The sequence below is a fragment of the Pelodiscus sinensis genome, chromosome 3, assembly GCF_052426305.1.
Source record: "Pelodiscus sinensis isolate ZL-2025 chromosome 3, ASM5242630v1, whole genome shotgun sequence".
NCBI lineage: Eukaryota > Metazoa > Chordata > Testudines > Trionychidae > Pelodiscus > Pelodiscus sinensis.
Genome location: NC_143054.1, coordinates 21,224,326 through 21,251,223, shown reverse-complemented (window position 1 = coordinate 21,251,223; position 26,898 = coordinate 21,224,326). Strand labels below are relative to the sequence as shown.

The 26,898-nt window shown below is 43.2% G+C and overlaps 1 long non-coding RNA gene across 1 annotated transcript; it reads right to left on the bottom strand.

The window, feature by feature from the left end:
* Nucleotides 1–1,122: 1,122 nt before the first annotated feature.
* On the bottom strand, nucleotides 1,123–25,222 carry LOC112543787 (uncharacterized). The gene is made up of 4 exons (XR_003087024.3): nucleotides 24,950–25,222; nucleotides 22,913–23,025; nucleotides 22,167–22,250; nucleotides 1,123–1,467 (listed from the first exon to the last, which is right to left on the bottom strand). It is a non-coding gene; the product is annotated as an uncharacterized LOC112543787 (long non-coding RNA).
* Nucleotides 25,223–26,898: the final 1,676 nt, after the last annotated feature.

Sequence of the window (26,898 nt, the reverse complement as noted above, 5' to 3'; positions counted from 1 at the left end):
TGCATTGAGAAAGACAAGTCTAAAAGTCTTTTGATAAGTCTTTTTTAAAGAATAGTTTCAGTGTAAGTCGGTCTATTTTTTTAACATTTTTATCTGATTATTTGGTTAAAAGATTAGAAACTAAACCTTTTATTTATCCAGGGCACAGAACTTGCAGCTGCAAGACAAGCAAGCTTCCTCACTCTGCCCTTCCGACGACCTCAGCTCTGACCTGCAGGGACCACCCTTATTAGAGGTGAGAGGTAACTCAGGCTCCATTCTTGCTTAGTCTGGGCCTCCCCTAAGCAGAAACTTTGGTGTTTTATGAGATGATCACATGTCAGTGAGGGAAAGAGCTGAGGCCTTCATGTAAATTTCTAGCTGAAGTAGAAAGCTAGTATTTTATCACTAAGCCACCCAAGTCCTCACTGTAATTCCGATACATTTAAGAACATATATAAAAATCCATGGGCCAAATTTTGTCTTCATTGCACTTTGGGCACATTGTTGCCTTGCCTCGATTTCTCAGTGGAGTTATATGCTGCATAAGTCAATACACAATCTGACCCACTTTATTTGATTTTTGCTTCACTGAATTTTCATGTACCCAGCAGATCAATTTCTTTTTGAATATAAAAAGAATCTACTTACCTATCAAAATGCCTCTGTATTATACAACAGAACTGAAGTAACGTTTGAAAAAAAAAACAGGCTAAGGTAAGGTGTTCTCTTTTGGAAAAATCTAGACCTTTTAGAAGCTGATTACTTTTTAAGATTTTAAGAAGCAGTTGCTTTCAATAGCAATGAAAGGCTGATTCGAGTTGTTAAATTTTATGTTGTGTGTAACGTTGTAATTGATGTCAAGACTTTCCCGTAGTCTTCACACTGACATTGGGCAGTCTCCTGAACTCAAGGAGCTCAATTACAAGAACCCAGATCAAGTAATAGAGCCATGAAATGGATAGCAAAATGAGCATTTATTGCTAAGAACTGAGAAGTTAAAATGCAAAATAATTAAGCCTTTGCCAAATTTATCCAGTTTCTCCCCCCTCCATTTATTTCAGTGGATAATTGGGAGCATTAGGTATTTCACTGCACACTGTTTCTCCAGTAAATGCATATAAAACTTTATTACCCTTGTAAAATACATGCTGTGAATTCTGATGCTTCTGTGTGTTTGGGAGAACTTAATTGTTCCCTTTGCAGGAAAGCATACTTACCTAGATCTTTAAATGAACAATCTAGCTTCCTAAACAACTGCTGCTGAAAAGCAGCACATGAGACTTGCAATAGAAAATGATCTTGGAAAAGGCACATTGAACTCACAGCTCAAAAAGATTGTTCCTTACCTGCATGCAGAGGATGTCTTAAGTGAGTGCTTTCTCATAGTCCTGTATTTTGTTTCAGCTACACCAGACTAACACGGCTACATTTCTTTCACTATTCTCTTCCTCTTGTTATTGTTGTGGATTTTCTTTCTTAACAAACCTAAAAAAATAATAACCATTTATTATGTCAATTCTGGAAGTATCTTTATTTGTTCAAGTCCTACTATTGCATTCACTCGGACTAGACAAATGTGGGAGATTACCCACATGACAATGTTAAATTAGTTTTAGCAAAGGAGGAAAAAGAGGAGAAATAAAAGTAAAAAGCCAGAGAGAGAAGTATAATGGGATAGGTACCAAGAATATGCAAGTAAAACATTTTCTAAGGTCTTTCCTTCTACTGTCACTGTGCCAGCCCTCATTCCATTACAGATGACTGTCCATTCTCTGACACATAAAACTACAGTGTAGCATCATCTTTTATCTATAGTTTGGAATCCACAGATCCAGTCCTACAAACCCACAGGCATGCACAGGAATAACCCTTCTCATTAATGTCAGTGGGATTACTCCCATGAGGAAGAACCAGTCATTTGAGTAAAGGTTTGCAGAATTGGGCCAGAGATCATATATGGAGGCCACATTCAAACATTTGCCTTAGGCACACAGCTGTCAATTTTAAATCAGTGTGTATCCTGATTTTTTAACCTTGGCACTAAAGTGTCGGTTCCAAGCACTCCTGCTGACTGCTTGAAGTTACAGGCTAATTATTTCTCATCCTGTTAGCTGCTAGATCTCACAAGAAATGTAGTGTATATTTCCCAGAATATACTCCTCTTTAGTTGTGATGCCAAGGTAATGCATTTCTGATTCCATAAATCCTCTGGACAGTTAATAAATATCTATATGTAGAAAAGGGCAGCTGTTTCTCACCTGATCCTAAAATCTTAAAATGTCAAAACCAGCAGGACAGTCACCCCTTCAGACCTTTAATTTCACCCTTAGCAGATCTGATTTGTTGGAGGAAGTAACAGTTTACACATTGCAAAAATAAATGGTGCAGCAGGCAATCGTACACAGTAGGAGGTGTGAAAAATGGGGAGGGGTAAGTGACACTGATGGAAACAATCAACTAATGCAGAATGAAAGCACTTGTCCTGCTCTGAGTGGAACTAAAAGGAGCTTCAAACACATTAAACTAAAACAGAAACACAAACAACCAAACTTTTTTTTTTTTTTGCAAAGCCGTTTTCAAGAGCAATTGATATCATACACATTTATCCACACAAAAAGCAGAACATATAATCAATTCCAAATTCCTATATATTTAGAAGTGTGACATTTGTTCATCTGCCTATCCAGTGTATCTTCAGAAACCACAAATTCACAACATAGGAGCTTACTAACTGAATAGAGAATGGAGTTTATATACCTTGTATGGCAGTGTGCACTAGAAATGTGGGATGCATCAGCAGTGTGTCTAAATCAAAGCAATAATATTGTTACAGTGCAATATGAATCTGACAAAAATGTGACTGCAAATAATGCCATTATAAGACAGAAATATTGTGTCCGAATGCTTGTGTTATTTGGATTCAATCGGCCATCATTTCAATTTCATTCTGTTCTAGATGACTGTAAACCGGACCAGAAGTTGGCCCAATGAGACAATTAGATGTTACAGAAACACTTCCAAAAGTAGTAGGCTTAAAACGTGCCAGGCAATACTGTTGGAGAAATTAACTTTGGTTCCAGGCATGCACAGACCATTACATTCAAATACGTAGGACAATGATATTTTTTCCTTAAAAAAACAACAATTAAATAGCATTACCCTCAATAGCAGTACTTGGACCCAGTGTGTGTTTATGCAGGGGAAGAGCCTATTCTCTAGAAAAAGGACATCAGTCTCAAAGAGCTAATGGACTAATATAAATAATAACATTTAAAAGCATATTGTTATTTACACATTAGGTATATTCTGTTAAATAAGTCCCAAATTAAAGTTAAAAACATAGAGTTAAATTACACCTATCTCTGCATACCTTTTGGAAAAACCGCTAGATTGAAAAGTGTCTATGTGTGCATGTATAAAAAAAAAACCCTTTCTATGGGCTTTGTCTTTAAACGATGCCATAACAGAGAATTAGATCTCTGCAAGAGAATTCTACAAACTGTTTTAAAAACCCATTGAAAACATCTCAGTCTCTAACAAATTAGAAAGCTTTTTTTATGAATGCCTTCTAAGGAATGCTCTTAAATGTCTGTAGAAATCTATTGGTTTCAACCCTATGCATTTTTAAAGGACATTTCCATTAGGATTTATGGCACTAAAGGAAAGAAAAGACATGGGGAACCTTGCCCTCAGTGCACCCACGCACCAGACAGCCATGCTTTTTAGCTCCCTCCCTTGTTCAAGAACACAACAGGAAAAAGGACTAGTAGTCCCTTCTAGGCTGGGGAGTGGAATAATGATTGTCACACCCTATTACATAGAAGAATAATTCTCCTGCCACAAGCACAAGCGACATCTTGGCAAAGGTGTAGCAAGAGCTAACTCTCATTATGCATCCTCTGAACTTTGCTTTTGCTTTGGAATCCTTATGTCTGATAGAGACATAATGAACCACATCCCAAGACGGTGCAGATAATCTGGGTCTATTAACATCTAATGAGAATCTGTCCCAATCCCAACAGAATACCAGGCTTCTGGTGATACACAACCCCCATATCATAGTAGGGTATAATGTGGCTCATGCTATGGTACCAGACCAGGTATTTATTTTATATAATAGATATTTGAGAGTGAGGTTTGACAATTACCCAAACAATATGTGCTACATATAGATTAAACCTCAATAAATGTTTCAAGCTTTGTGATTATTAAATGATACTTAATTGTCCCACATTAATTTAAGCTTTCCATTGAAGCCATAAGCTTCAATTGTAGGTTTGTGCTTAAATACCTTCCTGAATCAGAGGTTGTATGCACATTTTAGAAACTTAAAAGTTTAAACAAGACAGAAAATATACCAAAATTAAGTCACTATTGAGCTAGGTATCTACCAGCATTAGGTATTTTCACACACTGCCTGGGTTCAAAAGTAAATAGCCCATGAAAATAAGTCTGAAAATCTCATAAATAATTGCAAATAAGATTATAATTAAACCAAGGAAGTGGTGAGAGTTATAATGCTCATGGAGAGAATACTTCTTAATTTTGGGCAGGAGGGTCACGAATACATTAATATTATATTTTTTGGTGAAAAACAAATCTAAAGAGAGAACTGAAACACTGGGTGAAGTACCATTTATATATATATTTGGCAGAATGTATTCTGGTACTGATCCATTATACTGGTCTAATTACTTTAAGTTTTCTTGTGAACTCCTTCAGTGTAAACAAACTCTGTTAGTGTCCTTTAGCTGTGGGCTTCAAAAGACCTACAATTACAAATTTTATTGCTCAGTGTTACAAGATGATGGTATCTCAGGAGAAGGTGACAGTGAGTTAACAGATAGGTCCCCAAGGGCAACTGGCCCAGACCTACAGACTCCCTTCTCCAAACAGAGAAACAGGCACAATTAGCAACTTTCAAAATGATAAATCTCTTTACTTCAGTAACCCAGCCTAATGTAGCTGAATGATCTCTCTTTCATTCACATTTTGGTACTAATTAACTCATAACATTTGGCTTTGTCTCTTAAGACTCTGTAGTTTTTTAGATGGCATCTCTGACAACAGCATGCCATGGCAAACAAACACAAATAATGTCAGAACAAACCAATTACAAAAAGTGAATGAGTTTGCAACTCTCTCCTGGTAAACCATCAGGGAGCACAAGTATGTTGATTCCTGGTATCTATGTATATTAGTGTTTTCTGCAGTGGCCATCATCATAATATCTAAACACTGGTAGTAGAAAGAGATAAGGGTGAAGATTAGATTGCCAAAAAGGCAACAAACTGTCCTCATATCTGACTATTTCTAAAGTGCCTATCACATAGCATCTAGAACTGTATTATAAAAGAGTTGTCCAATAATACAGAGCACTTGAGTATTTTTTTTAAAGAGATGAGCTTAGATTCTAATGTTTGCTCTAGATCTTATTAAGGTTTAAGCTGGCGGTTAGTTTTGACACTAGATTAGAGCTAGCACATTTAATGAAGGTAATCACTTTGGGTATAGTCAAGGAAACGTGAGGTTTCAGTTTTCATCCATCTCTCCTTTTCACATCTGTCATCTGGAGGAAATGTGTATCAAGCACAGATGCTTAATGATCCATTTCTATTCTTCTGCCATGCACGTCTACTTAGGAATCTGTGCACCACTTCGGATAAAATAAGAATCAGTTTACACCTTTACCTGAAACCTGAATCAAATATTTTTGGAGGCTAGAAAAAATGTGGATATATTCTAAACTTCATGTGTCAGAAGCACCAACATACCATTAGAGATTTCTCCTTGAGCTGTGGGGAAGGCATGACATAGAAGAGCTCATTGGAGGAGCTGTGCTGCCTGGGAAATACCAGGGCCATACTTACACAGTTCCTGACATATCCTATGACAAGGGCAGGGGGTAGATAACTCCAAATGTGAAGCTATCCCGTGGTACCTTGGGAAAGTCCACACAATTCAGAGGGTTAGGCCTACTGCCTAGGTTTATCATTCCTCTCTGCACCACAAATTCTGAGGTAACTAAGATGCCATGACCAGGCCCCGCCAAAGAGTTTGCAGGGCCCAAGGCAGCATGCTGACAGTGGCTACGCCACATGGCCAGGTGCTTTCCAGTCAAGGCAGTGAGTGAGGAGCCAGGCAAACGAGGGCTGGGAGCATGGGCCCCACGCCTTCAGGGCCCCAAAACAATGGCCTTGCTCACCTTGTCCTATGGCCAGTCCTGGCCATGACCCCATTGTCCCTTTCTAGTCCAGCATCCCACACACATTCTGCAGAGCGTGCCCTGTAATTATTCTATGTCAGACTTAACCTCAGCAGAAATGTTTCCACAAGTTTATTAGGGAAGCTATTACATACAGTAGACATACTATTGATATCTCAGAACCCTGGCCACCCTGCGTTCATACATGGGGGGGGTTCATGGCTTCAGAGGGAGACAACGACACCTGGAACTCCTGTCCCCTATCCCCAGCCCCCTCTTCACAAGCATACAGTTTGCTTGGGTTGTTATGTGGACATTTATTGTGTCCTTCACACTCTAAGTGTAATGAATGATGTGTCCTCCTGGTTGTATTATAGGGTTGCCAATTGTCTAATCACACAGATCCAAACACCCTTGTCCATCCCCCAGTCCTGCCCCTTCTCTGAGGCAGCACCCTCACTCATTCCATCCCTCTTCCTCTGTCATGCACCCTCCCCAACCTCACTCACTTTTATTAGTATGAGGGAGGAGGCTAGAGAGTGGGAGAGGCTGCAGGCTCTGGTCTGGGGCTGAGGTGTGGGGGGCAGAATCTGGGAGGAGGTTTGAATGTGTCAGGAGGTTCAGAGCTAGGGCAGAAGTTGGGGAGCAGGAGGGGGAGCAGGACTGGGGCAGAGATTTGGATTCAAAGAGGGGTTCACAGTGTGGGAGGGGGGTGGATCTGAGAGGGGGCACAGGGTGGGGATGCAGGAGGTGGTCAGGTCTCTAGCCAGGGGGCTCTTATCTCAGTCAGCTTCAAGTCATGATAAGTGGCACAGTGGAGCTAAGGTAGGCTCCCTGCCTGCCCCGGCCCCTCACTGTAAGGAAGTGGCCAGCAATCCCTTTGCTCTGTAGGCAAAGAGGAATGGGTGGCTCTGCAAGCTGTCCTGGCCTGCAGGCACCACCCACTCAGCTCCCATTGGCCTCAGTGATCACCCAATGGGAGCTTTGGAGAAGTATTTTGAGATGGGACAGTGAAAGGAGACCTCCTGCCCCCTAGCCACGGGCCACAGGAAGGAACATGCTATCAGCTTCCAGGAGCAGTGTGGGGTCAGGGCATACCTGGGCTCTGCTGAAGCACTGGACTTTTAGCAACCAATCTCCCAGTTTGGCTTCAGAAATCTCCATGAGATAAGGCCCAGTTCTGGGAGACTCCCAGCGAAATCATGAGGGTTAGCAACTCTAAGCAGAAATTTCATGAAATAAAATGTTCTCATCTGATTTCTAGAAATGAATTAAATGAATCATAATAAAATCCCTAGATCTGAATCCCATGTACTTTTGTTTATGGTAGCCCTTAGTAACTTGATTCAATGGTTACATTTCCTGTCTGAATTTATCTAGCTTCAACTTCCAGTCACTGGATCATGTTATACTTTTTCTCTTCAAGATTGAAGAGCCTGTTATTAAATACTCATTCCATGTGTAGGTACTCACAGACTTCAATCAAATCAGCCCTGAAACTTCTCTTTTGTTAAGCTAAATAGATTGAATGCCTTGAGTATATTAGTATACGGCATATTTTTAATCCTTTAATTATTGTCTTGGCTCTTCTCTGAACTCTCTCCAGTATGCCAAAATCCTTCCTGGATAGTGGACACCAAAACTGGGCACAGTGTTCCTACAGCGGTCTCACCAGTGCAAAATACAGAGGTAAAATAGCCCCCAAATCTTTTTCAGAGTTACTGCTTATCAAGATAATGTATGGATGACCTAAATTCTTTTTGCCTAGCTGCATACATTTACATGTAGCCATATTAACATGCACACTGCTTGTAACCAGCTTATCAAACAATCCAGTGTGCTGTTTCAGTGACCAGTGCTCTTCATTATTAACCACTCCTGCAATTTTTTTGTATCATCTGCAAACTTCACCAGTAATGATTTTATGTTTTCTACTAGGTCATTAATAAAAATGTTCAATAACATAGAGCCACAAGTCATTAGTTTGTCTAGTGCTGAACACTTGCTATGGGCCACCTTAAGTGGTGATGTGGAAGGCAAAAGAAGTTGTGAATCTTGCAGCAGACTAATCTGTTCCACAGAGAGTTTAGCTAGCCCATGGAATTCATGTTTCTCTTCTATAAAAGCTATGGCTTCAGTAAATTAAAGGGTGGGGGGAAAACAGTCCCCTCCTTCAGTATCTCTTTACATTTGATTCAGCAGGTGGTTTAAATCATAATCTAAGTCATCAACTCAGTGTTCAAAATTTAGAGCTTCTGAGGTCAAAGAGTGAATGGGCACAGAGAGTGAATTGCCTTTTCCCTCTGAGGAAGAGCTATCCCTGGTGCAAGATTCAGTTATAGCAGTGGAGTGGGAGTAGGGACTCCGGAGCTATCACTCAGAAAATGAAAAGAGAGGAATACAAAATTAATGACTAGTCCCATCAGATAAGCAAGAGATGGAGTGTATGTAGCAATAACAGACTTGAGACCAGAGAAAGGACCATCAGCAAAGATGAGGGCAAAAGATTTAGGAGCCTCTGCAGGACTTACTGGATCATGTTTGTTATAAGGTGTCCGAGACAGAACATCAGAAATGACTGCCCGTCGCAGGGAGCCATAGCCTGTAATACCTCTGAGGCTGGTATAGGGGGCTCTGTCTGTGAGGTGGAGTGTTTTCCATATAAGGGCATGTAAATTAATAATCTTCCCCTGCTCGCTCCACCCATTGCAGTAACAGATCAGCCAGTGGGCTGACTGGTGCTCAGGCCTGCTACTCCACCCACTGCAGCAAAAACCAACCTATGGGGTGATAAGTTCACAGGCAATAAAACAGGCAGGCAGCCCCTCTCTCACTGGGGATTCGCATTGAGTGAACGCCTGGCCTGATCACCCAGACGCCTTGCACCCCCCGCTCTTGAGTCTTACTGAGCGTACTCCGAGTTGGTCGACCCGAGTGGAGACAGTTTATGAGCGTGTGACCGGTACTTGTGTTCCTGCTGTCTCCAGAACTGGTATAACACCCCTTCCCCCCCACCATCATCCCTATCCTAATTGATTTTTTAGTTGTCCTTATTGCTTGCCAAGTGACAGTGGCTAAAAAGTTACTAAGTTAGTTTATAAATAGTTGTGGTTTAGGTTTTTTACTGTTTCCTTGTATAAAGTTGTGTAAATAGTCAGCCCTATGGATAATACCAGTGTTAATTCAACTGTTCCTAACCCCTGGGCAGTTATTGGGAATTATTGTGATTTAGAAAAGCCTCAGGGAATTGTTTTGTGTTGTCTGGCAATCTGTTTAATTTTTATTCTGATGATTGTCTGGCGCCATCAAAATAAAATCAGTTTGTACTTTTTGAAACCCCCAGTTGTGGTCTCATCCTTTCCGGCATCCCTTCGAACCTCGTGTATTACGGGGACTGACATGGCGTCACGAACAGGATGCCGGAACCCCGGAGACCATGACAACTCTGATAGTTGCCCCTGGGCTAAAACTGAGACCCCAGGTTCTGAGGAGGATCAGTTTAATCATTTGCAATACCACCTCCTCTGTACTCGACAGCGCGAAGGGGCCCCTAACACTTTTGACTGGGTCTGTGTCATAGGACACGGCCATGATTGTAGGACCTACACCATTCCTTTGGGGTTGAGCGATGTGGGCTGCTTGCTAACTTGCCATCCCACCTTCAGGGCCACCCCGGCTGATAATAGCCTTCAACCGTGTCTCACTCAAGTGGGTGAGACAGCCCCTAATTCAAACCCTCTTAGCCTCTGGAAAGAGGTGAACAGAGTAATTAAACTCTGTGGGGTAGCCCCCTCCATCTTGGCCCCCGAGCCAAGAGCCCCACATGGATCACCTGCACACCACCTGTTAATAGGATTGGTCCAAAGGTTAGATGGGATAAAAAAGGTTAAAAAACTACGCCCTGATTCTTATAAATCAGAGGATGTTCTGGCTGCCATCTGCAATACCCTAGCAGCAGCCCTTGATAAAGTTACCGTCTACCATGGGGCTGTTACAAATTGCGCCCGTGGGGTGGCGCACTCGCAGTCAGAGGGAGAACCGGAGTTTTCCCCTCAGGCGCCAAAGACGCCTCCTTTAGAGACACAACTTCCTCCCCTATACCAAGGCTCTCATGACCCACCAAACATTTACCCTGGCTTGACTACCCTGAGTTCAACCATACCCACAGCTCCCGACCTGATTGTACCGGAGGTCCTCCCTGTGACTGTAACCCAATTAAAAATGGATGGTCAGGGGAATACCTCTCAGGTAACTGAGACCCGCCCCGGAACCAAGGCGGAAATGAAGGAGTTCATCACGGACACTGCCCAACGTCCGGATGAGCCTCCTATAATCTGGGTAGGGAGATTAGCCTTGGAACAGGGGAGTGACTGGGTTGACCGGGAGGAAGCCTTAACGTTAACCCGTACCGGGAGTTGGTCGCGGGGCCTTATGGGGGGAGTATTGGCAGCGAATAATCATTGGCCTGTAACGGCCGCAGCTGCCGCGCACCTCCAAATACAAGGGGGATTTCGCGCAGTACAGATGCCACCTGATTGTGTGAATAACTCCACTACCCTTATGTACGCAATCGCTGGGAGTTCTATTCTGCTCTGGGATCCCACCGCACACCCCCTCAACTTAACTAACGTTCAGACGGTAGCACAAAACCCATTTCGTTTTGTTGATGATCCCACTCAGATTCCCATAGAAGATGTGGCTGTTACCCTAGCCGTGGACAACAGCCCTAATCTAGACACAGGGGCTCTTCTGTGGCTAAGGGGATACACAGGACAACCTATTGGCCGACTATATGACGCTGTAGAGAGGGTGAAGTGGGCAACACTAAAGGCCGCCCTACTTGCAACCCCCTCTACTCTGGTGAAAGGGTCCAAAATGGTGCCCAAACCCAAATACCCCGAGCGTTCGTTCATCGAGCGTAAGATTTTTGGATTTTTATTGGGTAAGGGACTCACCAAGGAAGCTATTAGGAAAATGAATAGTGATCAACAGAAAGACTTGGCTGTGAAATTGGGGTGGGAAGATCGCCCTATTCCCCCGCAGCCAAAAAACGGGGAGAGGCCGAGTGCCTAGCGGTCACTCGGCCCGATTTAAATGACCCTCGACCCTATCAAAACCTGACTACCGAAAACGAGACAATTATCCCCTTTTTGTTAGACACGGGGGCACAGGTATCCATCATCCCCCCCGATATGCCCCACACCCCCACTGGAAAGATAGTCTTTGTACAGGGATTAAATAGCGTTGAAGCAACCTACGTTAGTCCATCACAATTGGCCTTCTCTTCGATCTTAATTAGCCCGCCTTGAGGGCGTTGTTTGTCCCCTTTTTGTTTTTCAGGTACCAACCCATTCGAGCCCCCCACCGGCTGTTTGACTTCCGGAGCCGACGAGAACCATCAAGATGGAAAAAAATTTAAGTCTGCCACTGAATCTTTCGTTTGGGGATATGTTACCAAATGTCCCGCAATCTCGAAGCCCTCACTAATTTGACCGCTGAAGGGTTTCGACAAGTCGATTTGGCTCTCACTGTACTAGCTCATTATGCCGAAAAGAATCGTCTAATGATACAGGTTATATTGCAGAAGGACTTTTGTATGGCACTCGAGGACCTTGACCCCAGATTTAAGGACCAATACTGTTTGCGTTTCAAGCCCGGGTGGAACAACGTTTCAGCCATCACCCAACAGCTGACCTCACTTGCAGTTCGGATTCGCGAACAGCGGGAAGAATGGGACTGGTGGCAAACAAAACTTTCCTCTTGAGGACTGAGTACTTGGGCATCCACCATTAAGCAGTGGTTGATTGTATGTGCTCTTGTGTTACTAGCCTTTTTAGTGGGCACTGCTGTTGCAAAAGCTCTTATCCACAGAGTTGTTTCCGCTTTCCCTGTTACTGTTGCTTACTTTTCCCTTTCTCCCCTTTCTGAAGACAGCAGCTCACCAGAACCTCAATTTACCCAATTGGCTTCTTGCTGATTACCCTTACGTGCGCTCTCACCTTAGGCAACCCCCTTACCGCTTGCTCCGGACAGCCACGGGGGCATGTCCGAGACAGAACATCAGAAATGACTGCCCGTCGCAGGGAGCCATAGCCTGTAATACCTCTGAGGCTGGTATAGGGGGCTCTGTCTGTGAGGTGGAGTGTTTTCCATATAAGGGCATGTAAATTAATAATCTTCCCCTGCTCGCTCCACCCATTGCAGTAACAGATCAGCCAGTGGGCTGACTGGTGCTCAGGCCTGCTACTCCACCCACTGCAGCAAAAACCAACCTATGGGGTGATAAGTTCACAGGCAATAAAACAGGCAGGCAGCCCCTCTCTCACTGGGGATTCGCATTGAGTGAACGCCTGGCCTGATCACCCAGACGCCTTGCACCCCCCGCTCTTGAGTCTTACTGAGCGTACTCCGAGTTGGTCGACCCGAGTGGAGACAGTTTATGAGCGTGTGACCGGTACTTGTGTTCCTGCTGTCTCCAGAACTGGTATAACACCCCTTCCCCCCCACCATCATCCCTATCCTAATTGATTTTTTAGTTGTCCTTATTGCTTGCCAAGTGACAGTGGCTAAAAAGTTACTAAGTTAGTTTATAAATAGTTGTGGTTTAGGTTTTTTACTGTTTCCTTGTATAAAGTTGTGTAAATAGTCAGCCCTATGGATAATACCAGTGTTAATTCAACTGTTCCTAACCCCTGGGCAGTTATTGGGAATTATTGTGATTTAGAAAAGCCTCAGGGAATTGTTTTGTGTTGTCTGGCAATCTGTTTAATTTTTATTCTGATGATTGTCTGGCGCCATCAAAATAAAATCAGTTTGTACTTTTTGAAACCCCCAGTTGTGGTCTCATCCTTTCCGGCATCCCTTCGAACCTCGTGTATTACGGGGACTGACATAAGGCAGGAATGTTCAGCAATAGCACAGTGAGGCCTTCATCCAACAGTCAATCCAATGTTATGCTACTTACATTCCTCTAACTTTAAACACAGGAATAGGTACAGCTTGAATGAAGGATCCAAACCTGCACCCAAGGAATACATAAAACTCAGTGACAACACCACATGTGAAGATTTTGTAGGATCAATGTAGTAGCTTTTAAGTGTCTGCAACTGGAGAAGAGGAACATTGCTGCATTCCTACAGCAGGGTTGGTGCCTTCAAACCACCTTTGAACATCCCATATTTAATCAAGCTGCTTAGCCCTCATCATAAATTAATGTAGCCTCAAGTCTGCTTTAATTTATGTCTTGTTGCAATGGTCAGGACAATTGTATTCTGCCAATCCAGAGCACATCAAAAGCAGCGGACTTGGACACTAGTTTTAACCCATACATCAGGGAGGTAGGAGGTGGGAGTATAGGACTGTCGTATCTCTATGCCAGGAATATCCACAGGACACATTTTAGTCCCTTTCCACAGTTCTACCACCCAAAGAATTAAAATAAATGAGTGTGTGATGAAATTCCATGTCTTCTACACCATTGAGAATGTCATGAGCACTGTATAACTAGCAAAAAATCAAGGAGAAGCTCTCTACATTAGAAACTATCATAAAAAAACAAGCCTCCACTCACATTTAATCTTTTCCAGACTTTACTACTATTCAACAAACCACCTTCAAGGACACTTCATCTCCCTTCAGAGGAAAAAGGTCAATAAACTATCTAAACTGCTATATGCCTCAGGAGCTGTATATGCTATTACAGATACTTTCAACTCACCCGACAACATCATCACCCTATCTAATCACTCTCTCAGCTTAGCAAAGGAATCTGTCCTATCCCACGGACTCTCCTTCTGCCCCACCAAACCCACAAATATGATTCAGTTCTGTGGGGATCTAGAATCCTATTTTCGCCACCTCCACCTGAAGGAATATTTCCAACACACTGATATACAACATACTGACCTCACTGCCCCCCGCCCCCTGACAATCCCACAAGAGGAAGGCTTCCAATGGACGTAATGCAAGTTTTGATTTCTACATCGACTACTTCTGCAAACGCGCTCGAGCTGACATCATCAGCAAACAAAAACATATAACACACAACCTCAGTCATGCAGAACACAATGCTATTCATAGCCTCAAAACCAATCCTAACATTATAATCAAAGAGGCCAACAAAGGAGGCGCTGTAGTCATCATGAACAGGACAGATTATGAACAGGAGGCGAACAGACAACTCACCAATACCAGATTCTATAGGCCTCTCTCCTGTGACCCCCACTAAGGAATTCCAAAAAAACATGAAAAAAATGCTCATGAAGCTCTTTGATGCTGCTCAGGAACAAATTTACACTAACACCCCCCCTCCCCCCCCCCCCCCCCCCCCCCCCCGCTAATCCCCGACCAGGAACTGGTACACTTATCACAGGATTATCTGGCTATATCAACTCCCTCCTCAGACCCTATGCTACCAGCAATCCGTGACACAGCTGACTTCCTGAGGAAACTTCAGAACATCAGTGATCTTCCTGAAAATACCATCCTGGCCACCATGGATGTAGAAGCCCTTTACACCAACATTCCACAAGAAGACGTATTACAGGCCATCAGGATCTGCATCCCCGATAACAACACTGCACACCTGATTACAGAGCTTTGCGACTTTGTCCTCACCCACAACTACTTCCAATTTGGAGACAATTTCTATCTCCAAATCAGTGGCATGGCCATGGGCACTCACATGGCACCACAATATGCCACCATCTTTATGGCAGACCTTGAACAACATTTCCTCAGCTCTCACCCCTAACCCCCCTACTTTACTTATGCTACATCGATGACATCTTCATCATATGGACCCACAGAAAAGAGACTCTTGAAGAATTTCACAAGGATTTCAACAACTTCCACCCCACCATCAACCTCAGCCCAGACCAGTCCTGGACACTACAGTACAGTTAAATAATGGACAAATTCCACCACCCTATACCAGAAACCTATTGACCACTACACTTACCTTCATGCCTCCAGCTTCCATCTCAGACACATTTCTCAGTCTATTGTACACAGCCAAGCCCTAAAATACAACCAGATTTTCTCCAACCCCACTGTGACGGGGCGGACCACCTCTACCCCGCCAACGCGGACCCACCCCGCACTAAACCCACAGTCGCCCTAACCCTTCTGGGGATGGTCCGAGGGGGGGAGACAAAGTGCGCCGCTTGTTCAGCCACAGCCGCCCAGCCGCGGAGCGGCGCAGCAGCTCTACGGCCGGCAGGAAGCTGGGGGAAGACGGAGGAGGCGGGACTAGCTTGCGTGGCGGCCGATGTCATCACGTCGTGACGCCAGCGTGGGCATTTTAAAACCCCAGCCGGACCAGGAGAGGAGAGGAGGGGTTGGAGGACGAGGAGAGAAAGAGGGGTAGTGGGGAGCCAACGAGGGAGAAGAGCGGGCCGGGCCGAGAAACAGAGGGGAGACCGGCACAGGATGGGAAACAGAGGGGAATAGGAAGTAGCCCAGGGCAGGGCAAGGAGCCTGCGGGCCGGTGAGTTTCAGGCAAGCGCCCCACCGGCAGGACAGGATTTGGCGATCCTGTCTTTAGGGCCCTGGGCTGGGGTCCGGGAGAGAGGGTGGGCCCGGACCCCCCTATTCCTCCCCTCCCCCACCTGGGTGAGGGAACCAAGATCCTCAGCGAACGGAGGGGAGACTGCAAAAACTAAGAGATACGGGGAGGGCGGACTAGCCCCACTCATTACACCCACAGACAGAGACAATCACCTACAGGTTCTTTACAGAGCATTCCTAAAACTGAAATACCCACCTGGAGAAGTGACAAAAAAGACAATTGACAAAGCCAAAAAAGTACCCAGACATGAACTTCTTCAAGACAGACCCAAAAGAGAAAACAATAGAACTTCACTTGTTATTACCTATAGTCCACAACTCAGACCCCTCCAGCGCATTATACACAATCTACAACCCATCTTGGAAAATGATCCCTCACTCTCAGAGGCCTTGGGAGAAAAGCCTATTCTCGCTTATAGACAGCCCCCCAACCTGAAACAAATTGTTTCCAGTAACCATGCCACACAACCACATCATAAACATCCAGGAACACAGCCCTGCAACCAAATGCGATGCCAACTCTGCCCACATATCTTTACTAGCAAATTCACCACTGGAGCCAACAACACAAGCTACCAAATCAAAAGGTCATCTGACTGCACATCCAGTAATTTGATCTATGCCATCAAATGCCAGCAATGCCCACTGCTAAATATACTGGAGAAACTGGACGGTCTCTGCTGGAAGGAATCAATGGACACAAATCAGATATTCATAAAGGAAACATACAGAAACCTATTGGGGAACACATTAATCTTCCTAATCACTGTTTAAAAGATCTTCAAGTGGCTGTCTCGTCACAAACCAATTCTACTAGCCAGATACACAGAGAAGCATTGGAATTAGAGTTCATCCACAAATTAAATTCTCATACTAATGGACTCAATGTGATGAAGGATGGTTAGGACATTATCTACCTAATAGTCTATGAAGGTGCAAACAGCTCTTTGTATAAATTCCTATGTCAGGAAGGATACTGTCAATTGACTTTGATTCTTATCTGCTTCGTTTAAACTACCCAATCTTCAGATACTTACTGATTCCCTCTACCTTCCTGAATTTTCTATACCCTCTGCTCCCTGTCTCCCACCCCCTCCTTTTTTTCCCTTCCCCCTCACCTCCTTCTCTCCTAGGGTATGTCTACACTACCCCGCTAGTTCGGACTAGCGGGGTAATGTATGCATACCGCACTTGCTAATGAAGCCCGGGATTTGAATTTCCCGGGCTTCATTAGCATAAGCGGGGAGCCGCCATTTTTAAAACCCCGCTGCTTCGAACCCCGTGCAGCGCGGCTACACGGGGCTCGAACTAGGTAGTTCGGACTAGGGTGCCTATTCCGAACTACCGGTACACCTCATTTAAAAATGGCGGCTCCCCGCTTATGCTAATGAAGCCCGGGAAATTCAAATCCCGGGCTTCATTAGCAAGTGCGGTATGCATACATTACCCCGCTAGTTCGAACTAGCGGGGTAGTGTAGACATACCTCTATTTATTTTAGGTCTGCACATCCTAAACTCAAAACTCCGGTCATCTGAAGAAGTGGGCTGTGCCCATGAAAGCTCATGATACCATCTGCATGCTACCAGACCATTTGTGGGGGTTTTTCTGTAAGAGACTAACTCAGCTACCCCCTGAAGCTTCTTAGGTATAAATAGTTAGTTTTCAGAATGGACAGAGGTAAATAACAGTGTCCCTCCCCCTCCCCCCAGGTCTATACTAAAACCGGTCCTTTTCAGCATATTCATCAATGATCTGGAAAAAGGAGTAAATAGTGATGTGGCAACATTTAAAGTAGTTAAGTCTCAGTCAGACTGTGAAGAGTAAGAATCTCTCAAAAGTGGGTCACTGGGCAACAGTGGCAGATAAAATTTAATGTTGATAAATGCAAAGTGATGCACATTGAAAAACATAATCCCAATCATAAATATAAAATGATGGGGTCTAAATTAGCTGTTACCATTCAAAAAAGAGATCTTGGAATTATTGTGAATAGTTTGCTGAAAACATCCATTCAATGTGTAGCAGCAGCCAAGAAAAATGAACAGAATGTTGAGACTCATTTAAAAAGGGATAGATAATAAGACGGAATATGTCATATTGTCTCTATATAAATTAATGGTACACCCACATCTTGAATACTGCGTGCAGCTGTGGTTGCCATATCTCAAAAATACATTGGAATTGGAAAAGATTCAAAGAAGGGCAACAAAAATTATTAGGAGTCTGGAATGGCTTCCATATAAGGAGAGATTAATAAGACTGGAACTTTTTCAGCTTGGAAAAGAGACAACTAAGGGGCAATAAGATTGAGCGCTATAAAATCATGACTGGTATAAAAAATAGATAAGGAAGTGCTATTTCCTCCTCATAACTTAAGAGCTACATATCACAAAATGAAATTAATTGGCAGTGGGTTTAAAAAGAAACAAAAAAGCATTTTTTCACACAACACAATCAATTTGTGGAACTTCTTGCCAGAGGATGGTATGAAATTCAAGATTACAACTGGGTTCAAAAAAGAACTAGATAAATCCATGGAGAATAGGTCCATCAATGGCTATTAGCCAGGATGGGCAGGAATGGTGTCTTTAGTGTCTATTTGCAGAAGCTGGGAACGAGGAAGAGAATGGCTCTCTTGACAGTTAATTATTCTGTTCATTCCCTCTCTGGCACCTGATATTGGTCACTGTTGGAAGACAGGATACTGGACTAGGTGGACCTTTGGTCTGGCCCAGTATGTCTGTTCTTATGTTCTTAAAGTTCCTGCTTTGCAGAAATTACCATCTAAAGAATAGCTGCTGCATGGATGCTCGGGGTGGAAGAACAAGCCAGGAGTTACTTCATCCCTTGCATGGCTGCATATAGGCTGCACGCTCTAGAGAGCAAAGGGACTGCTTGTTCTGTAAAGGAGGCAGGAAGAAGGAAAAGTTATAGCTTTGTCCTGCCTGACACAGCCCTGTACTGGCCTCAGAACACCAGAGAAAGCACCCTGCTCCATCCTACTGGATGGAAGAAATTACATTCTCCATGCATTGTGCCTCTTCTTGGGGTATTGAGATTTCACATTGCACACTGTGCAAGCATCTTGTTGAGTCCTCCATGGGCATGTATGCGGGATCAGAGAAATGGGCTTTAAAAAGAATATGTATTTTCATAACTGATTGTTATAATCACAGTAGGAGACAGACGTGTCTTTAAAGATACGAGTAGAAGAACAGGGATCAGTCCTTGAAGGCTAACTAATAGAAATTAGCTTTTATGAAGACTTTGAAGGCAACTAGCAGATACTAACACTGTTTCTACACTGTGATCGCATCATCCAAAGTACATTATGGAGAACCTGTTTATTTTGTGTGACAATGCATACTGAGGAGCAAATACAACTTCCAGTTTCCTGTGATTAGTTTTCATCACTAGTTATCATTATCCCTACATTTATTTAAGATGTATCTTCCAGCTTGCACCTCATATGCTAGTTTCATGAGGGTCACAGGATCACAGAAATCAAATTATTTTATTTCATCAAACTTCAGTCCAATCCAGGCCACTCTGAAATATCAGGCAGAATAGAAAGGCCACCATTTCAGACAAGATGACAGAAAGGACAGAAAGTTTCTTAAAGTGAAAAAAACTAAATGATGTTTAATGGTAGTTCATTCCTTTATTTCAAAAATTTGGGACTGCAGCCCCCAAAGTTTATCTGAGTAGAAATCCTTGCTCTATTGCAAAACCTTCTTTGGAGCCAGGATTTTGCCCTAGAGTTGCATACGATGTGCAGGTCCACTGACTAGAAGGGCAAAGAGAGCAACTGCTCAGGGGCCTGACAATTTAAAAGGGCACAGCAGCAGAGGCAGCCAGAGTCCTGGCCCTTTAAATCACCGCTGGAGCCCTATGCAGCATGCACTGGGCAGAGCTAAGGGCAGGCAGGGTGTGCCATGGCACAATTCAGGCAGCACAGGGTGCTTTCTGCCTCAGTTCCACCCCTCCAACCCAAGATCTCGCCCCTTTTGTCATCACCAGGGGGCAGATGAGAGTGCTGTGGGTCCCCGGGCAGCACAATTTCGTGGAGCCCCCCCCCCCTTGACACGGTGCATGCAAAGGGCTTCTTCAAGCGCGGGGCCCGGGGCAGCCGCCCCACTTGCCCTGCCCCAAATCCGCCACTGGTCATCACAGGAACTGTCCTCCTTACCACGTTGCCCAAGGGCAAGGCCTCTTTACCCAGGCATCAAACTGTCTGGAGTGGTGCACAAAGGGGCCAAGATTACAACAGACAAACTATGGCACAAGCCCACACTGGTTCTATGTTCTATAATTACCTTCCACCAACCAAGTATCAAATGTGAATTCCTGAACCACTATAACAGCCTCAGTATGGAGCCACAGACAGTTTCCTTGACACTCTGGTCTATCTTGCACCCAGGTAAGCTTGCCTTTGTGATAGATAATCCCCCTTACATCAGAAATCACAACAATAAGTAGGAGTACAGTACGTCAAGTACCAAAGGACCAGTCATGTGCCCCAGGTCAGTTTTACCATAGATATGTCACCAAAGACAACTCTTGTAGCCAACCCTGCAACAAACTAAAGATGTATTAACTAGGGAAAAGAAATTAGAGTTATTTACAAGTTTAAAGCCAGTAAACATCTCCACACGAGAGTTACATTCTTAGGTTCCAAAAAGTAAGAGAACCAACTTTAAAGCACAAGCCCTATATGTCTGTTAGGGCTAATACAGACTCATCAGCTGAGACTAACACTATTCATCAGCTGAGGATCCCCTGCTTATGCTTAAAAATCTTGTCCTCTCCAGATCTCAAGCAGAATAGTGATACAGTTCCTTCTGGCCAGGGATTTTTATTCCTTTCTCCCAATGTTCAAAGTGTGTGATGAGACATGTCCATGTGCACATCTCTCTTCATGAGCATGGGGGAGAGAAATCACCAAAGTCTTTTGTACACTGATGTTCCACTATGACTAGTCTGATGTCTATGGATCCTCTTTTGCTGGGTAGGAGATGACACCTCTTGTGGTAAACAAATATTTCACACTTGGTAATGCTTGTCTTGATTGTGGAGGTATCCAGTTTCAGAGCAAACGCTTTCACAGTTACAAAGCAAACATCTGCATATTTCCTTATTACATGGCACCCAGATATTGTAAGTGAGATTAATGCACACAGCAATTTATAAGTATTTCATAAAGTCCAAATGCAAATCACGTTCTCATAAATGTGAATCTGTTTTAACAATATTAACATAGAGGGGAGCACAACTGGCTTCCAGCTATGTATTTGTCAGTATACAGTGAGGCCTAAGGGGTTGTAGGTCTGTAGCCTTGCACCATGTCTCTCAAATCTGTATCTCTAAAGCTGGCTCCCACACTTTCCTCTAGGGCTAGTCAGATTCCACCACAATTCCTCAAAGTGAATTAGATCCTTGGCTGGTGTAAACTGGCATAGCTCCCTCACTTCAGATGAGATCTGCCAAATTATACCAGCTGAGGATTTGGCCCATTGAGTACTCACTAAATGGTTATGTAACCGCCACCAGGCAGATTTGAATATGGAACCTCTGAAGCTTAATATAGGAGCCTCTACCCTTTAAGCTGAAAGCCAGCGGCCTCTCAGCCTATGCTGTAGAGGTCTCTTGTTCTTTATCTGCTGTAGTCTAAGTGCCACTGCATAGGACAGTGAACCACACTAGGGCTACATCTACACAGTTTCTCTCTTCCGCAAAAGCTTATGCAAATGAAGCACAGATTAGCTTACTGCCATGCTTCATTTGCATCATTAATTAGGAACCATTTTTGCGCAAGAGGTTTTTGTGCAAAAAGGCGCCATCTACACAGCACTTTTTTGCGCAAAATCCCCCTCTTGTGCAAGAGCTGTTCTTCCTCATTTTTTCAGGAAGAATGGCCTTTGTGCAAAAACCTCTTGTGCAAAAACTGCTCCTAATTAATTATGCAAATGAAGTGTAGCAACATGCTAATCCAACTCCAGTCATCTGAAGAAGTGGCCTGTGCCCACGAAAGCTGATGATACCATCTACATGTTTTGTTAGTCTATAACATGCTACCAGACCATTCATTGTTTTTTTCTTGAAGAATATGTTATTACTCAACATGAGCAAACTGTACAAGAAACCAGGCTGTTAAGGTTAAACGACTGGTATTTGCCATCAGCACAGACAAATGTAGTATATATAGCCCCCATGACTGCTGACCAAAGTGCCTCATACATGTGGAGCACCTATATTCAAAGCATAATATTTGTTATGGAAAGTGCAGACATATTAAAGAAAAACACAGCTTGCCATTTATGGTTATTATGGTTTGCCAAATACACAACAAGAAGCTCAGCGAAAGTTGAAAGGAAGGGCTGCCACTTTTCTGTATTTCTTTCTCATCCTTACCTTTTCTTCTCTTTCCCCCTTATTCTTTATCATATATGTGCCTTCTTCCTATACCTTCTTCTTGTCAACTCTTCTTTATGCTACCTTTGGGAGCACAGAAAAACAAGAGATGGAAGAAACATCAGCCAAATGCACGAGTTTTCATGAGTCTACTCCTGCACAGCTAACATAGAGGACTTGCTCTGGCACTGTCAATCCAGTATGACTTCTAGAAGAGGACATCTATCAGCAGTCCGCATACACAGTGCCATTTGGCTAAGAAACAGACTAAAGTCAGGAAGGCTGGACTGCTGATGTCTTAATTTACATTTAAAATAAAAACAACTGGATAAGCTGCACAAAAATGACTTGGCAGCTTGAAAAACTGTCTGGATGGCAATCCCTATCTCTGTTTGATCTCATTTTATTTTTTGCCTTATTAAATGCAAGTGCCAGAAGATCCTTAAGGAGACTGATGCTCATATTTAAAGCAGATACACATATCAACAAAAGACAAATTTACGGTTTAATATGGCAGTTGGTCACAATTTGGCCAAGATATTAGCAATTATGAAAAGCTGCTCTTTTTACCTTTAAGGCCAACCGGATTTTTAAGCTGAAAATGAGGCACACATCAGTTTCTGAATCATGGCTATTCACAGGAGGTAGAAGAGCAAGAACTATATAAGAAAGCTATAGCTCAAAGTTCTATACACTTTAATCAAGACAAAAGAAAAAAGACAAAACATAGTTAAATATGGTCTGACTAGGATGCCTGAAGTGAAGATGACTTCAGTTCTATTTGCAGTTCTGCACTTGACATCTGCTGTGATCCAGTGAGTGACGCTATTCTGCATCTCTGAAACTTGGATTTCCCTTCCTGCAAACCAAGGATAACATTTACTCACTTTGGTAAAATGTGCTTTCAGACCAACAGATCAAAACCTGATTCCTCTGAAGTCAATGGCAAAATTTCCCTTGGCCTTCCTAAGATCAGGATTTGGCTCATCAGTTTTAATATGTTATATTTTTAACACTGTCTTTTCCTACACTGGGATTTTCTTGCAAGATATTTCACTCATTTTCATTTACCATATCTATAACCATTGGTATATTTGGAAAAATCATATAGACTCTCTAGCAAAGAACTAGTAATAGATGCCGAACTTTAATTTAGTTATAAGAATATAAGAACATAAGAACGGCCATAGCTGGTCAAACCAAAGTTCCATCTAGCCCAGTATCCTGTCTTCTGATAGTAGCGAATGACAGATGCCCCACAGGGAATGAACAGAACAGGCAATCATCAAGTGATCCCTCTCCTGTCATCCATTTCCAGCCTTTGACAAACAGAGGCGAGGGACACCATTCCTACCCATCCTGGCTAATAGCCACTGATGAACCTAACCTCCATGAATATATCTAGTTCTTTTTTGAACCCAGTTAAAGTCCTGGTTTTTACAACATACTCTGGCAAGGAGTTCCACAGGTTGACTCTGTGCTGCTTGAAGAAATATTTCCTTTTGTTTATTTTAAATCTGCTACCTATTAATTTCACTTGGTGACCCATAGTTCTAATGTTATGGGAAGTCTGATCTCCTGTTGTTAAGACCACTGTGCTGGTTCTCCATTTTGAATTCCATTTATAATCTCTGATCTCAATCTGAAACTGCCTTCACTTGATGTCATTATTCTGCAAGTTCCACATTTGTCAGTCACTATGCTGTTCATGCTGGTTGAAAAGCACAATGATAACATTGGAATCAACTGGAGCAGAAGAAAATGGGCAAAAAACCCGCAACCCAATAATGTAGTATAAAGAGCTAAATTACTGAGGCAGTGCAGGTTTTTAAACTCCATCACCCACTGAATGCAAGCAAAATACTGTAATCCCTGAGCTACAGGAAACTGCTGGTGATTACCAAAAGCTGACAACAGCAAGCAAGCTATTGCATAACTTCTTTTTACACAACAGAAGTGGGAGGATGGAAGATCAGAGAAAGGGGGAGGTGGGAACTCTGACATGTAATCTATCATTTTTATTAGGCTGAGTCTGCAGACATTTGAATTGTTTGCCTCACTTTTTAAAAATGAAATCGAGAGCAGTAACATTAATACTGTAGCTCCTTGCGAGCAATAAGGTAATTCAAACTTCATAGAGACTCTTATTTCACATATTGTTAATGTATATGCGAAAGAACTTGGAAGTGTGGTGTTTTCCATTGAAAAAACTCATACAAAGTAATGATGCATGTCTGCCAGGGGGCATGTGCAAAATCTCAGCTAAGAAGTCTGAAAAAACATGTTTCCCCAAACACACGTGTATACAGAATGAAGGGGGGGTGGAGGCGGGGTGCATTGCGGAAGCTGTTTTCTTAACCTCTGTAACACAGTCTCGGTTAGACGCTGCACCGCCACAACCTTCTACCCTCTCCCTGTGTGCTGCACAACATCAGCCAGAACACCAACAACTGCTTTCGCTGCGTGTGCAAAAGACAAGTAGTGTTCATTAAAGCCAAAGACAGATATAGGGAGATTTGGTGGTTTATGTCCATTAGCTAAATTCTGAACCCTGGTCAACAGAGACCAAGGGCAAAATTCAGATCCATTGAAGTCAATGGCAACAATCCTATTGATTTCAATCAGGATTTCACCCCAAAAGTTATTACCTGATTGTTTATAACACAGTTTGATGTTTTTTACTCTAGAACGTAGTAGACGAATTCCACGACACAAACTCCCAGCACATTTGGCATTAATTGTGTCAGCACAGAGGCTCGGTGTGAATTGTAACAAAGACTAACCTTCCATCTCAACTCTCAGGAGTGTTTCCTCCAGCTCCTTTTAGGACTTATTGCATGGTGCAGTGCAGGGAAGCTTGTCCGGTAGCAATTACATGGTTGAATAGATGATTTCACCTGGCAGGACTGTGAATCCACCACCTTTCACCAGCACTAAATATAACTCTTATTGCTTGCAGAGTATTTTTAATCTTAGTGCAATGTTTCCAATGTTTTCCCTTCAGGCACATTAAATGCAGTTAAGAAGGGAGGAGGAGGAGGACCGACAGGATTGAAACTGTCCTGGAAAAAAAATAACAAAAACTCAAGAACAAAATTAATGGCATATTAAATATTTGTTTAGAAACTGAACAAATACAATTTACTCTTCTATTTTTATTGAATTTTGTAGAGTTCTCACAGATAAATTGATTCTGGAAGAAATCCCATGGTTAGAATCAATCTTCATTCAAAGGCTCTATTTGGGTTGACTGCTCCTACAGTGGCAGCAAAGAAATAAATGTTCCACTAAAGCATTCTTACTCTAGGTACAGTACAGTCCAAGTGAAATTGAGTCAATCAGCACTGAACTTGAATCCTGAATAACCTGCAATGAGACAGATTTAGTGTTTAAACCACCATCTGTCACTGCCACAGAGAAAGAAAAATTACATTTCACTGCAGCTAAGTGGTGGCTCATTTCAACAAACTAAAAAGTCTCTGAACTTTTGCTTTTGTTCTGGCCTCATAAGTTGTTCCTCTGAGATAGAGAATGCAAAAAAGGAAAATATCAGGAGCCCCATGGGGAGGGGTTTCCAACAATGTAAACAATTGGAATTGCTTGCTGAAAGCAATGAATCTGATATCCCTCACACAAGATTTCTTTGGAGGCCCAATTCAAATGACATTCTAGACCATCTTTTTTAGATAAATTTTGTGATGGTGCAAGACTGACAGGCCTAGAGCCTATTGTCCACCCTGTACATACAGCAGCATTTCACAAGGTCTACACAACAGATGGGAGGTACAATTCCCAGTTTGAGCAGATGTACAAGCTACTTTTGCTGGAGCTGGCATGCTAAAAATAGCCACGTGGTCATGGATGACCAGCTGGTGCCCAAATATGTAACCAGTGGGCAGGACTGCCAATGGTGGGGAGTGGGCAATGGGAGAAGCTGCACCAGAATCTAGCAATTCAAAAGGTCCTGGGGCTCCTGGCTGTTGCCACCACTGCTGCAGCAGCAGCCGAAGCTAAGGGCCCTCTTTAAATCGCCGCTGGAATCCCAGGCAGTTCACTTTGGGCAGCACTGAGGGCTGGCTGGGGGCAGCATGGTGCAGTCCGAGAGGTGCTGAGGCCTGGCTGGCCCCAGCCCTGCCCTTTCCGTACAAGGCCCTGCCCCTCCCAGGAGTGCAAAGCCGCCTCCCTCCCCACCTTGCCCAGGGGCCTGGCAATTCAGTTTGCCCTTTTGACAGTGGGTCAAGTGGGACTGTAATTGAATAACAAGTGTGAGCCACCACCTACGCTATGGCAGCCACACTGTTTTTAGGTGCTAGGTACAGCAGAGCTAACATACGTACAGTTACTCAAACTGGAAATGACTCCCCCCGCCAGCTGCTCTGTAGGTGAACCCTCCAATGGTTCCCTTCTAAAGAGTGCAGGGTTGAGAAGCTGTCTGTGACATTATCTCACTTGCAAACTGGCATTCAGAATAATAAAGACAGAGAATAACTGACGTACCAAATAGATGAAGCACGGACAGCCTCAAAAGGACCACCTCCAGGGGAGAAAGCTTAGCTCTCCTCTATGTCCATCCAATCATTGTATTTGTTCCTGAGTAGAGCTGATCAAAAATTCTCCACTGACATATTTCCCTCCAAAATATTTAAATATTGGGGTTTAAAGTTTAAGTATGTGCTCAAGAGTATTGATGAATCAACACCTGATGGATCATTTTTTTAAAAAAATCCTGCAA